Source organism: Sceloporus undulatus, chromosome 6 (genome assembly GCF_019175285.1).
Source record: "Sceloporus undulatus isolate JIND9_A2432 ecotype Alabama chromosome 6, SceUnd_v1.1, whole genome shotgun sequence".
NCBI classification, from domain to species: Eukaryota; Metazoa; Chordata; class Lepidosauria; order Squamata; family Phrynosomatidae; genus Sceloporus; species Sceloporus undulatus.
The window spans coordinates 38,808,573-38,822,040 of record NC_056527.1 but is presented as its reverse complement, the minus strand read 5'-3'; the positions used below and the strand labels follow the sequence as shown (position 1 = coordinate 38,822,040).

The window sequence follows — 13,468 nt, the reverse complement described above, 5'->3', positions numbered from 1 at the left end:
CAAGCAATGGCTCACTACTCCCAGCCCCATCATCCCCAGGAAAGAGGCCGGGGAGCCTCTCCTCTCTTGGATCTCTGGGGCCACCTTCGGGAAGAGGCTCAGCCCCGACGGCAGATGGGGGACCTCTATGCTTTCTCCACCTCAGGGCCACCTTTAGGCCAGAGAGGGTTCTCCAGGGCTTCAGGGGGAGAAGAAGGAGAAGAAGAAGAAGAAGAAGGGCTGCTAGGTTTGGAGGAGGAGGAGGAGGAGGGCAGGAGGAGGAAGAAGAAGAAGAGGGCTCTCCTGGGCAGAGCCAAGCGCAAGAGGGTCATCACCCACCGACAGCGCCAGGCTGCGAACGTCCGCGAGAGGAAAAGGATGTTCAACCTCAACGAGGCCTTCGACCAGCTGAGGAAGAAGGTGCCCACCTTCGCCTACGAGAAGCGGCTCTCGCGGATCGAGACCTTGCGCCTGGCCATCGTCTACATCGCCTTCATGACCGAGTTGCTGCGGGGGGCAGGAGCAGGAGGAGGTGGTGGGGGTGCCAGGTAGAGACTGATGGGAGAGGGACAGCAAGGCCACCTGGGCACAGGAGGGACTGAGGAGCAGGTGCCCCAGGGGGCAGGGCCAGATGGAAAGGAGACAGCCTAGGCAAGGTCTTTTCCTGGACTATTAGTCCCATAATCCCCTCCAAAGAGCCAGCTATTGTGGACTAGCACTCCCAGAATCCCCGTTAGACAGCTTTTGTGGACTAGCACTCCCAGAATCCCCTCAACCAGCATTCCCATGTCCCCCAGCCAGCCAGCCAGCCTTTGTGAATTACCACTCCCAGGATCCCCTCAGCCAGTCAGATTTTGTGCATTAGTACTCCCTGAACACCCCCCCCCGCCAGCTTTTTTGGACCAGCTCTCCCAGCCCCCCCCCCCCCCCCACTGTCAATTTTTGTGGACTACTGTATTAATCCCAGAGTATTACCCCAGTCAGCCAGTTTTTATGGACTAGTACTCTCAGAATATCTTACAGCCAGCCAACTTTTGTGGACTATTACTCCCAGAATGTCCTCCCAGCCAGTCAGTTTTTGTGGACTAGCACTCCCAGAATCCCCCCAACCAGCAATCTGGGAGAGCTAGTCCACAAAAGGAACTTAATGCCCAGACTGGAAAGAAGCAGCCGCAAGTTTGCTCCTAGCAGCCAGAAATTTCCTTCTGGCTGGATTCTCCAACTCAAGAGAAAGAAGAACGGATCTGTCATCGATAAGAAGGCCCTGGATCTTGGCAGCTTGTTGGATTATAAATGCTAAACGTTTTTGCAACGAAATCCCCGACGGGGAGGTTTCTTTCATAGAGAAAAGACCATCTGAGGCGAGAATGGCAAGTGAGGGCAAGTGAAGGATGCCCCTTGGACGCTGTTCTCTTTTCATGCTCCGCAGGCTTTTCTTAAAAGAGGGGCATTGGATGGCAAAGGGGAGGGAGGGCGAAGGGCTGGAATGGAGGAAGGGAACCTGAATAAAGTCAAGGGTAGGAGGATGAGAGTCATTCTGGTGTAGTGGTTTGAGGACTTGGACTTGGACTCTGGAGATCAGGGTTTGATTCCTTGCTCAGCCTTGGAAACCCTACCAGGTGACCTTGGGTGAGTCACATAATCTCAGCCCCAGAAAACCCCATGAAATCATAGCATTTAGTATTTATATTTCTATATCACTTAATAGTGAATTCAGCGCTCTCTAAGCAGTTCACAATCTGTAAACCAATTGCCCCCAACAAGCTGGGTATTCATTTTACCGACCTGTGAAAGGATGCAACCTTGGAGCCCTGAGTCAACCTTGGAGCCCTGGGATCGAATTCACAACCTTGTGGTTGTGGTCTTAGGGTGGCCTTAGGGTTGCCATAAATCAGAAATGACTTGAAGGCACACAACAACAACAGGAGGAGGGGGAGAATTCTAGAGGAGGGGCTGGAACAAAACCTCAGTCTCTTAACAACTATACAAGTCTCTTCAAAAATGAGCCCCATTGAGAGGTTTAATCAGAACACTCCATTGTGGGTCCAAATATTCCAGAATGCTATTCTTAGATTGAGTAGGAAAGGATGAGCAGACAGTCTGTAGTGGTTTGAGTACTGGAATAAGACACTAAAGGCCAGGCTTCAAATCCTTGCTTGGCCATAGAAGCCCACTGAGTGATCTTGGGAAAGTCTCAATCTCTCAGCCTCAGAACAAGGCAAAGGTTAAACCCCTGCTGAACATATCTGGCCAAGAAAACCCCAAGATAGTTTCGATTTAGGGTCACCATCAGTTGAAAACAACTTGAAGGCACATAACAACAACAAAGTCCTAGTAACATTAAACTGGTCTTTGTTATCTAAAGAGCCATTTTGAAAACCCCAAGTAGTCTCAGCAGGAAGAGGGAGGTAAGGGATCATATAAGAAGAGGGGACTGGGGTGGAAAACCCAATCCTTTCAGAGGGGTGGCCTATGAGGCATGTGATATGAATGCACACTTCTGTGTATTTTAGCACAGGCAGAAAATGAAGACAATTTAGTGTTTGGCACAACCACACTAATGGAAGAGATCCTCATTTGGGGTGGAGGAGATATGGGCAGGTAGCCAGGACCATACACATCCCTTTTCTACTTTAAAAAAAGGTGAAAGCTTGGATTTTTGCAAGAATCAATTGAAATCTTGTTTCACTAAACTGAATTACAATATTAGATCAGATCCTGTATCATTCTGTCACACACAATGCCTTGAAGGAGCTGAAACTGGGATGAGTTCACATTTTTGAAGAAATGAAACTGAGGGGATGAGACCATATACTTTCAGTCCATTCCATTCACACAATTCATGTTGTTTTAAGCACTTAGCCTAATGTATGAAGACTTGTACAGATGTCCTTTTTTCTATGACTCTGGGTATATGTATCAGGAAGCACCTTGTACATCAGTTTACTGCTCATGTGTCCCAACAAGGCAAAAATGAGATTTGTGATACACATCTTTTTTTCCAGTGAAGACTGACTTCCATGTCAGAATGTGTATCTGGTGAACTACTTTTCAAAGAGCTACACATATTAGTCTGTTTTGATAGAAAAAGAAAAGTTTTTGTGATACCTTGAAGACTAACCAAATTTATTTGAGCATGAACTTGCATACATCGGAGGAACTGGGTTGTAGTGTGTGAAAGCTTTTGCTGAAATAAATTTAACATCAGTAAGGGACAATAAGATTTGTTCCTTTTATGTCACAAGAAGTAGTTCTGGATTTGTTTGCTTTCAGATGTTTATTTCCACATACTATGCCTGAACCACACTGCTTGTAACTTGATCCATCTATCCATCCTCACTGTAGTATTTGTTTCCTTTCTCTTTGCTATTACCTGCTTTCACTGAACGTGGTAAAACTGAACCATCCTAAACCTAAACTGAACAAACATAAACAAATCATGGGTGTTCCTCAACTGGGAGCCTTTTCAGTTTAGAGAAAAGGCAAGCAAGAGAGAACACAGTAAAGCTTTGTAAAATGTCTGCCATGCTCATGGTGTTAAGACCGTGAGTAGGGAAACTATTCTCTCTCTTCCATAATGTTAAGAAGTTGGGTTCAGCCACTGAAGTGGAATGGATTCAGTGCACAGGAAAGTTCATGCAGCTCGCTAAAGAATTTATTTCTGCAGGGTCTGGTGATAGCTGACAACGTGGATGGCTTCAAAAGTGGATTGGGCAAATTCACAAAAGTTAAAGTAACAAGAGTTACTAGGTAATGTTACTTTCTGTATCAGTTTCTGCAGAATGTAAAAGGGAGGGTACTAAACATATTCATCTTCTGCCGGTGGGCTTTTCATGGCCATAGGCTAGCTAGCCATTATGTGAAACAGGCTAAAGGACTGTGCTTTTACTGTGCTTAGAAACAGCATTTCTGATATGAACCAAATTCTATTCTTGCTATTTAGTGTGGAAATCATGCAGCCCTCCAGATGTTGTTGGCCTGCAAGTTTCAGCATCCTTAGCCAATGGCAAAAGATTATTGGAATTCCAGTCCAGCAATATCTGGAGATGCCAGCCACAGATGCTGGTGAAACATCAGAAATAAAGTCTTCTAGAACATGGTCACATAGCCCAAAAAACCCATCAAAAAAAATATCTGGAGTGTTGTGTTGTTACCACAGTAGAGGTCTGGAACTCTGCCAGTAAAAACACCCTAGCATTTCTGATAATATATCTTTCTGGAATCAGGATCCGTCTCTCATATACATTTTATCCATACTGTACTTTTAGTCAAAGCTAGCAAGATTATTTTAGTGCTACTCCTTCTTCCATATTCATAATTCATTTGTGTTCCTTTTATGAAACATCCCTTCTTTTTTTACCATCGATCTTGGTATATCTGCTCTCTGGGTTATTTGGATGTCTTTTCCCATAGAGACTGACCTGGAACATCAATTTCATGATAAAACAGGGACATTTCACATGCTAGACCATTTGCTGCAAAAAAGAAAGGAAAGGAAAGAGAGCTAACAGCTCAAAATAAATCAAACTATTAGTCCTTGTCTGCCCAGTAATGGGAGTATATTTTATTCTGTCACTGTAGAAATCACTAATTGGGACATAGACACATTCACTGTGTGGATTCATAAATCTATACTGTACTTATTTTCATACAACTATTGTTTTGGTCTCTATATCACTTTATCTAGTGAGCTTTACAGTAAATGCTATATACGCCACCTCATTTTAAGCAAAGTGCTTCATAATGTAAGCAAGCTCTGGTCACACAACACAAATATGGTTGGGTTTTCCCTGTTTTTCTTAATGAAAGAAAAGTCACCTTGAATACATAATATCTTCAGTATTGGAATGAATTACTCTCAATGTTACATTACTAAATCAGAATTTTACAGCGGGGGGTGGGGTGGGGGAGGTGTAATGGCAGGTAGGAACCAGGAGCTTAACACTAAATGTGTAAACCTTGACTGAAGGTGAATGAACAGGCTGGCCATGTCACACCTGCAAGAAGACCTTTCTATAAAACTAGACACCATTTGCAGAAAACTATTTTTTTTTGTCTTTTTGATATGACTTTTACATGATATTCTCTTGCCTGTTTCATACAGTCATAAAGCTGTATGATATCTGCTGGATATTAACAAATGATATCAGCAACCTGGACTTGACCTGGGCAGTGCCTCTCTGATTTCAGGGCAGTGGTCCTTGAACAACAACAAAACAAAATGAAACAAAACAAATCTGCAAAGGAAGAGTGGAAAGAGAAACAACTGAATTAGAAAATATACACAAACTCCAGTCCATCAACAGTGGCTTGAACAGACCATGGCTTCCTCACACACTGCACATATTATTACATTGGTTAACAGTCCAGCCTCAGGAGGATGCTCTTAACAAGTTTGTTATATCTTTTTTTCCTGGCTCTTGCCTGCACATACCACATTACAAAACTCTCTCCATTGGTCATATGGTCATCTGCCCACCCTGGCTTTAAGCAATCCTTTCCCTCCTTCTTTGTCCCTCAGTGACCATATTTGAAAATGAACTTGCCACTTCATCACCAGACCCACAAGTTTGGCATTTCTGTGGCTGTTCATACAGTTTGGTTATAAAGGTCCTTCCTGGGCACGGGTTCACTCCATGCATCTGAGGAAGTAGACCAAGTCTACAAAAGCTTATGCTACATCTTTCACGTAGTCTCAAAGGTGCTACAAGATCTCTTTGCATACTGGACTTGACAGTATGTGTGCTTGTGAGAAGCACTTGACTAATAACATCAGTTCTAGCTAGACTGTGAGTACCCTTAGTATAAAATCCACTATTTAGTGGAGAAGTTATCTGGGGAGTGGAGTAGAATCCCCCAGCCAGTATGACCATTGGGAATCGTACTCCAAAACAGTAACTTTTTCCAAGCTCTGAAAAGGTAACTGAAAACAGTCTCTTGAAGGTGGACAGTAAGCCAAGCTGTTGCATCAAATTTTCATCAAGCAGTTTCTTTTCCCCCACCCCTGTCCAAAATTACTCTTTAGATGAACATTGTGCTAGTTTTAAAAATATGCACCAGAATTATATGACTTTTTTTTTTGTTCACTGCTTAGTTAGGCCTGAAAATGAGAAGAATCATCTGTAAGAAGCTGAGGAAGAAAGGCCTTCTGAGAGGAAGGGAAGCAATGATAGTATGGAATTAATTTTATTCTGCATTGGAGCTGGTGTTGAATTTCCAAAAAAAGTTTTATCAGATCTCTGGAAACTTTGCCAAATGATCATTAAGCTGATATTTTAGCTCCTCTTAAGATCATATCTCCTCCATACACAGAACACAACTGCTAATCATGGGCGGATGTGGAATTAAGCATTAGCCAAGCAATATATCCTTTGCCTCTTACAATCCTGCAGCCAAAAAAGAAAAAAAGAAAAGGGGGGGGACTTTGTAGGGCAGATCCAGTAGACAGTTCCATAACTAACACCCTATCACAATACTAAACTATTAAAACAAAGCCATGCCCTATTTCTTTCCCCTCAGCTGCTGTAGCAGATTAACAAGCAAGTCTTGTGCATATCACAAGCAAGTCTAGTGCACATCACTATTATAAACAGTTGTGTGCTTGGTACTCCACAGAGACACTAGCCATAGTCTTGTGCAACCCTGATCTCTATTACCGTAAATTGGTAAGAGAGTAAATCCAGATCCAAGAGGCTACTATCTAAATAGCCTAAACCTTTCTCTTGATATTGATATATGAATTTGAAAGTAGCATGAGCTGGCAACTATGATATTGTGCTAGTTGATTTGGTTGAATTATAAAATGGTTCCAGTTGAGGAACTTAATGGGAGATGTAGGGGCTGTGCAGACCAGCATCCTTGGCCAACCTGACTCTGCCCCCAGGCTGGCGTGATGCTGCATGCTACACCACATGGCGTGCAGCATCACAGCACTCCTCTAGTGCTGCATCTAGATGATGCAGCACCAAAGCAGCACCATAAAGCTGCGGTGCCGGCAGCTACAGAACCCTTTCCATTCACTTTTTGCAGCTCCTTTTTACACTGCAGAAAGGCCAGATTTGGGCCACAGCATGCAGTTGCCGCAGCCCCGATCTAGCAGAGATTAAGGCAGATGCACACAGACTTCCAGTCTGTAAACTAAATAAATAGTGACTGACAGTGTCAGAGGATGGGCTCAAAACTTTCTTTGCAGAACATGAAGATACTAAAGATTTATCAAAAGCATTACATTTCATTCACAGCTCATTAAGACTGCTCATTGCCAAACTGATATTCAAAGCATCTAATGAAAGACAGCATGCTGCTGTAGTAATATGCATTATTCCTAAACTTCAAAAATGAAAGTGCTTAACAAGAATAGTAGCCCTGTTGGTACTCGATAGACAAATGGCCACAGCAATGACCAATAGACAAATGACCCACAGTACCATTGGCACTGTCCAGACCTTTTGAATTCAAAATCCAATCAGTCCCAGCTACTGTGGCCTAAGGCTAGGAATTATGCAGTCTGGGACATCTCAAGGGACCCAAACTGGAGAAGGCTGGGCATGGTATATATAAATCTTTGAAGAAAAATCTTAGGGAAGAGGTTTCAGATGAACCCATTTATACATACAAGGAGGTTGTAGGAACTTGTGGACCATCCCTGTCCATATCTCTACTGTACCTGGTAGCCACACACTCCACCCCCATGTGTTTAAAACACATGAGAAGAGGTTTTGCATATTTGCATACACACATAGAGCAAGTTCCTATTAGCCCACAACCACCTTTCACATGGAGGACATAAAAAGACATACATCAGTCTGCATGAAGGGCCCTTCTCATTTGTCCCAAATGAGTAGATGTGGAGTGTACAGTCAGTGTGCACATCAGCACTGTATGTGCAGCCATTCACCTCCTCAACATGTGAAAAGTTTTCTTGTAAACCCTAGAATTATAATCACAGATATTGGAGTTAAATAAATTTGCCAGTTGAGGATGGAATCCAGTTTGGTTTTTTTTAATATATGTGTGATTGTAGTAAGACAGTGCTCATATTTTTCTGACAATATGGGCCTTGGCAAAATACAGGCTAGATATATTTTAAAAAAAACCACAAAAAATGTGACACCAAAAAAAATATTAAATCAACAAGGCTAAAGAATGAGATCTTATTTTCCTCTCATATCAATTGCCCTGGATGCATTGCCTACTTTGATGTGTGTTCTGATTTTATAGGCTCCAAACCTGACTTGGAATTAATGATGTACATTTAATGCATATGTTGCCAGTCTTCCATAGTTACAAATGACACTTCTGAACTGTTTGGAGCTCTCTTTGTATGTTCCTTGGAATATGTTTTTGGCACTCTTTTTGTGCTTTTCATGGCTGCTTGAAAAATGATGTCAGTTACATGGCTTCATGCTATGACATAAAGTGCATTCCAATATAAATTCAGAGTTTCTGATGACATAAAACATCCATTGTCATTAAGAAATACATTGGCCATTTGCACTGTAGTTAATAGGAAACAAATAAACTAACGAAAAACAAAACAAAACACCTCTAACAGTAGATCAGGAATTAGAAAGTTTCATAACCTAAGTACGATTGCAGAGATAAAGCTGGCTAGTTTGGAGTCAGTTTTACAACAGGGTCTCTATTCCAGTTCAAGGCCTTATCTCAACAAAGGGTTAGTTACATTATTAAATGCTGCTGAATGCTATTGTCATTTGGCCAATGCTTCTGGTTTAGCACCAAAACAGGACAAAAGTAATGCAAAGCTGAATGTGAGTGATAACAGTAGACTGCCCTTTGACACCATTATCAGTGTCCTCTATTATCACAGTACTCACAGACTCTTCTCTTGGGTTTTGTTCATGCTGTTTAATGTACAGAGGGTGTATTTTCCTTTACCTGCAGGTCACAAGCTATCCAGCTGATTAAGTTATCTGTACATTTAGAGAAATCACTTGTCTACTACAATATGACCATTGCTTCCCTAACTGGGAAGCACCATTACTAAAGCATGGCTAATAGCCTGAAGGCTAGTCAGGAATCTCCAAGCAGGGACAGCCAGTCTGCAGATTCAGACTGTGAAGAGACACATGTTAGGCAGAGAAACAAGGCTGGAGTCTGTAGTTTGATAGGGTCCAAAGAAAGAGTAATGGTCTCTCATTTTATATGATCCCAGTTGAGCTGTCCCCTGCTCTCTAAACATGAGTCTGAAGCATCACAGAATTCAGCCTCCCCAGTATGGTTCAATTGTGGTGCACTAAGTGAGATGCCTGACTTGGTTGATGCTGTTAAAAACCCCAAGTTTAAGACAGCAAGCACCTTCTCAGATCTAAGGAAGAGAGGAGGGTGGGAATGCCCTTAGAAATGAATGTATGAGTTTACCCAAGTGGCCTGGACCTTCTGTTTGTTGTCTGATGACAACAGCTTCCCATGAGATGTCCAAAAGCAACAAACTGGAGTAACTGTGAAAGATGAAGAAATATAAAGGACAGTATGGAATTCAGTTTTCTCCACTACAACTACTTTTGGTTGATCTACACCAACCAGAAGTGGGAATTTTTTATTACCCTGATGTTGCTGGACTACAAATCCCATCTTTCACAACCATTGGCCATGCTGCCTGGGACTGGTGAGAGATGTAGTCAAACAATAGCTGAAGCAGATCTGAGAAAGTTACTAAAAGAATGACTATAATAACATGCTAAAGACATCCATAGGCAAGATGTGGTGGGATGATGCTCTGAGTCCCAAAGCATCTTTCTGCCATTGCTAAATTATGGGTGGCTTCAGTATGCTATTATTTTCATTCTTCTTAAATTTAATGCCAAGCTCTAATTTGGCAGTGTCCACTCAGATTCCCTACCCTTGCTTCCTTTATTTAATACTCTGCCTTTTTCCCAGCACAGCAGGCCTCAAGGTGAGGCACAACATGAATTAAAACAAAATATATCTCACAAATCAACCAGTTTTAACATTCACAAACAATGTAAAACAATCAAATCAGCACTCATAACCAAACTATGAATTAAAACAAATTAAATGCATTTTAAAACACAGCCATCCCCCCACCACCGCCACCCAAGAGTAATGAATACACATACATTCATTAAAAGATCCTTCCATAGCAGTCAGAGGCCCAAAGCCTTTCTTTTTAAGAGGTTATTTTTCTACTGGGTGAAGGATAACAGAGAGGGAGCAACCTTGGGAAGGCGTTCCATAGCCTGGAAGCACCAAGAAGCCCCCTTCTTATGTCCTTCTCTCTGAAAGGCTGAAGGTGGTGGGACCAAGACAAATCTCTGTCCTGAAGATCTCAAAATGTGGCCAGACTCATGTGGAGAGATATTTTCTTTTTGATAGTCTGAGAAGTAGTAGGATGATGCTGATTACACATATAAAAGGAAGCATGGATGGCACAAATTCTCCCGCAGAAAACAGCAAGCCAAGACACTAAGCCACAGTAAATATAATTGAAACAAGTATGCATCTCAATATATTGATTCACTCTCATTTTCTTCTGCTGTTGCTTTCCATGTCAAACTTTAAACTGAAAATTCCTTGACGCAGAAAGTTCCATTGTCTTGCATCCTGTAAAGCTCCACACTACACACTATTGACCTAATGGAAGGAGAAGGGTGTGGAGTTGCAGTCACGATCAATAATATAATGGCTAGAATTAAGCAGGACTGGTAATCATACAGACCTCAAGATGTTGATCAAATACAGTCCCCAGCATTCACCACTGGCTAAGCTGATTAGGGATGATGGGAATAGCAGTCCAATCACACCTGTAGGGCTACCTGATTCTCATCTCTGGAATAGATCACATGAGAGTATCTAATTTCTGCCATCAATACTTCATCTTGGAAAGACTCATGATTGGGCATACATTCAGATGGCAGACAAGGAAACACTTGAACTGTACAGAAGGTGAAACACACTTGTTAGGAATATTGATTCCAAGCAACCTATTGTGAATCCACTCCTTACACTTAGGTCTTTACCCGACACATGTCGAACCAATAAATAGCATACCCCATCACAGAGTGAAATAGTCCAAATACATCAGCATCAGGCTAGTAAGGCCTTGCAAGTATACCTTCATGAAAAGTATTTCTTCGAAGAGTAAGCATCCTAATAGAAGGTAAACAATGTCTAGAGAGGAACCATGTTAATCACACTAAAAATGAACCTGATCTCCATTTGCATTTCTTAAATTTCTCCAGGTATTTCCCCTTTGCCAGTTCACAAAGCCTAGGCTGATCTGCTTGTGTGGTCCTTAGCTGTACTGGGAAGAGGAATTGGAATCATTCCAGGACTGGTTTCCAATCAGCTAGGCTGGCTGGAAAATATTTCCATTTACCCATAAGGGCATATGTGCATAGTGGGAAAACAAGTTTCTGTTCCTTCTCACTCACACCAGCCTTTGACTACTGCTTGCTTTTAGGGCAAAAAATATTTACCTAGCTTTTTACCTCAATGCCCTTGCCCCCCATAAATTCCAGTTATGGTGGAAATACCTTACCTATTTGCTGTTGTAAACAAATGAAGTCCATTTTGGGCAGTATGCATGCATGGATTTTAGTCAGTATGGTCAAAAGGAGAAAGTCAATCCTGAGTTCAGATCTTCCATTCAGCCATGCACTTATTGGTCACTTTGGGGAAATTGCTCTCCAACATCCAAATAATAACCCCTGTTCCTGCCCCTCTCCCTCTATTTCACACACACAATTCTCAATTTATATTCCATTATTACATGAAATCTGGCCACTCCGTCAGATCTGGGCATCACAAAAGTTTTGGCCAACAAGGATTCTGTTACTGGAATATCATCATATCTTTTAGCTGAGGCTTTTTTTAATTGAAAAAACATTTTCTCCATTTCCCCCAAAACCTACCCACCCTCATGTTTCAGTAGTGTAAACATTAAGGGATTCACTCAAGCAGCCCAGACAATTGTGCAAGCTTTAAAGGCCTTCAAACCTGGAGAGGCCAGTAGCAATGCATTGTATCATACATCATATTATATTATACCCACTTTTCACCCTCACATCAGCTTGTAAATTTAGCTAAGATGTACTGTGCTATAACTTCCACCCTGAGCTAAAGCAGAGCCTAACTCTAATAAACAAACAAACTTTTGAGGGTGATGGGGATTGTAGTTTCTTGAACACCTCTGGAGGGCACCAGTTCAAGAGCAGCTGGGCCATTTATATACTAACCAGTGAGCAAGGAAGGATGTGAACCTTGATCTTAATCCATTACTATGAATACTAAATCATATTGTTTATCTATAATGTATGATACAATGGAATGCTATTGGCCTCTCCAGCTTTGAAGGCCTTTAAATAGATTTTGGATGTCCTTTGTCTGTTAGACATGCTTTAGCTGTGGTTTCCTACAGTGGCAGGGACTGGGCTATGTACCGTCTAGTGCTATGATTTTAATATTGTACAATAGCTAGGGTTTCAAACACTTGCATGACAAAGTAAATTCTATTGAATTAACAAGGGATGAACTGTGAACTAACATAGAAAGTATTGTGCTATAGACATTATAACCTAATTTGGCCTGGAATTTCAATAAGAACACTTTACTTTTTTAAAAGAAATCATTTTAATTTAATATTTTTAAATTATGGCATAATCCATGCCTTAATAATTGTTATAAAGGGACATGTGATTAAAGCCATAGTAAATAAGAGCTAGCATCTCTATGACTTCTGTGGATGCTGCAGTACAGTAACTATTTACTCTTAATTGTTTGGGGGGGGGGAGTCCAGGAATCTACTATTAATGTTAAAAAGTGCACAAGAACAACTAAACACATTACCAGAAACACTCATGCAAATCCTAAATAATTCCATAGAGGTTTAAAAATTCATCCTAGATTTTCTCCCCAGAGAGACAAGAAGAAGCATACATGATGCATATTTCTGCCAAAGCATTATTGTAACAGTTTACTTTGCTGAAGATCTTATGCTCTCCCTGAACCACTTTGCTTTAATTAAAATGGGGTTCTCTGGGAAATTGTGTCCTCTTGTGGCCATTAGTAATACAACATACTGCCTTTTATCTTTTACACCACTGGAATACCTATAGGGAATAATAAATTATCTGATAAATTATCAGAGAGCTATGTCCACATAATAATGCATCACTTGAGTTTAGCCATACATGTTAGCCTTAGCTTACTCTATCTTGGTTTATTTTCAATATCCTAATGATAAAATGAAATAAAATACTAAGGAGAAATCATCCAACAGAACAAGGAAAAGAATTATTAGCTGTGAGATAGTTTGCGTTTCTTCTTGTATTGAGCAATGTTCAGCAATGGTTCTTGGAATTTAGATGTTGTTTATCTCATTAACAAATCAGAATTCAACAAAATACACCTTTGCATCTGCAGGTAATAAAGAGATGGATGGATAGATAGATAGATAGATAGATAGATAGATAGATAGATAGATAGATAGATAGATAGATAGATAGAT

At 41.2% G+C, this 13,468-nt stretch overlaps 1 pseudogene; it reads left to right on the top strand.

Annotated features, from left to right (window-relative positions):
* Positions 1–357: 357 nt before the first annotated feature.
* Positions 358–13,468, top strand: part of LOC121932947 — a 28,570-nt pseudogene continuing 15,459 nt past the window's right edge.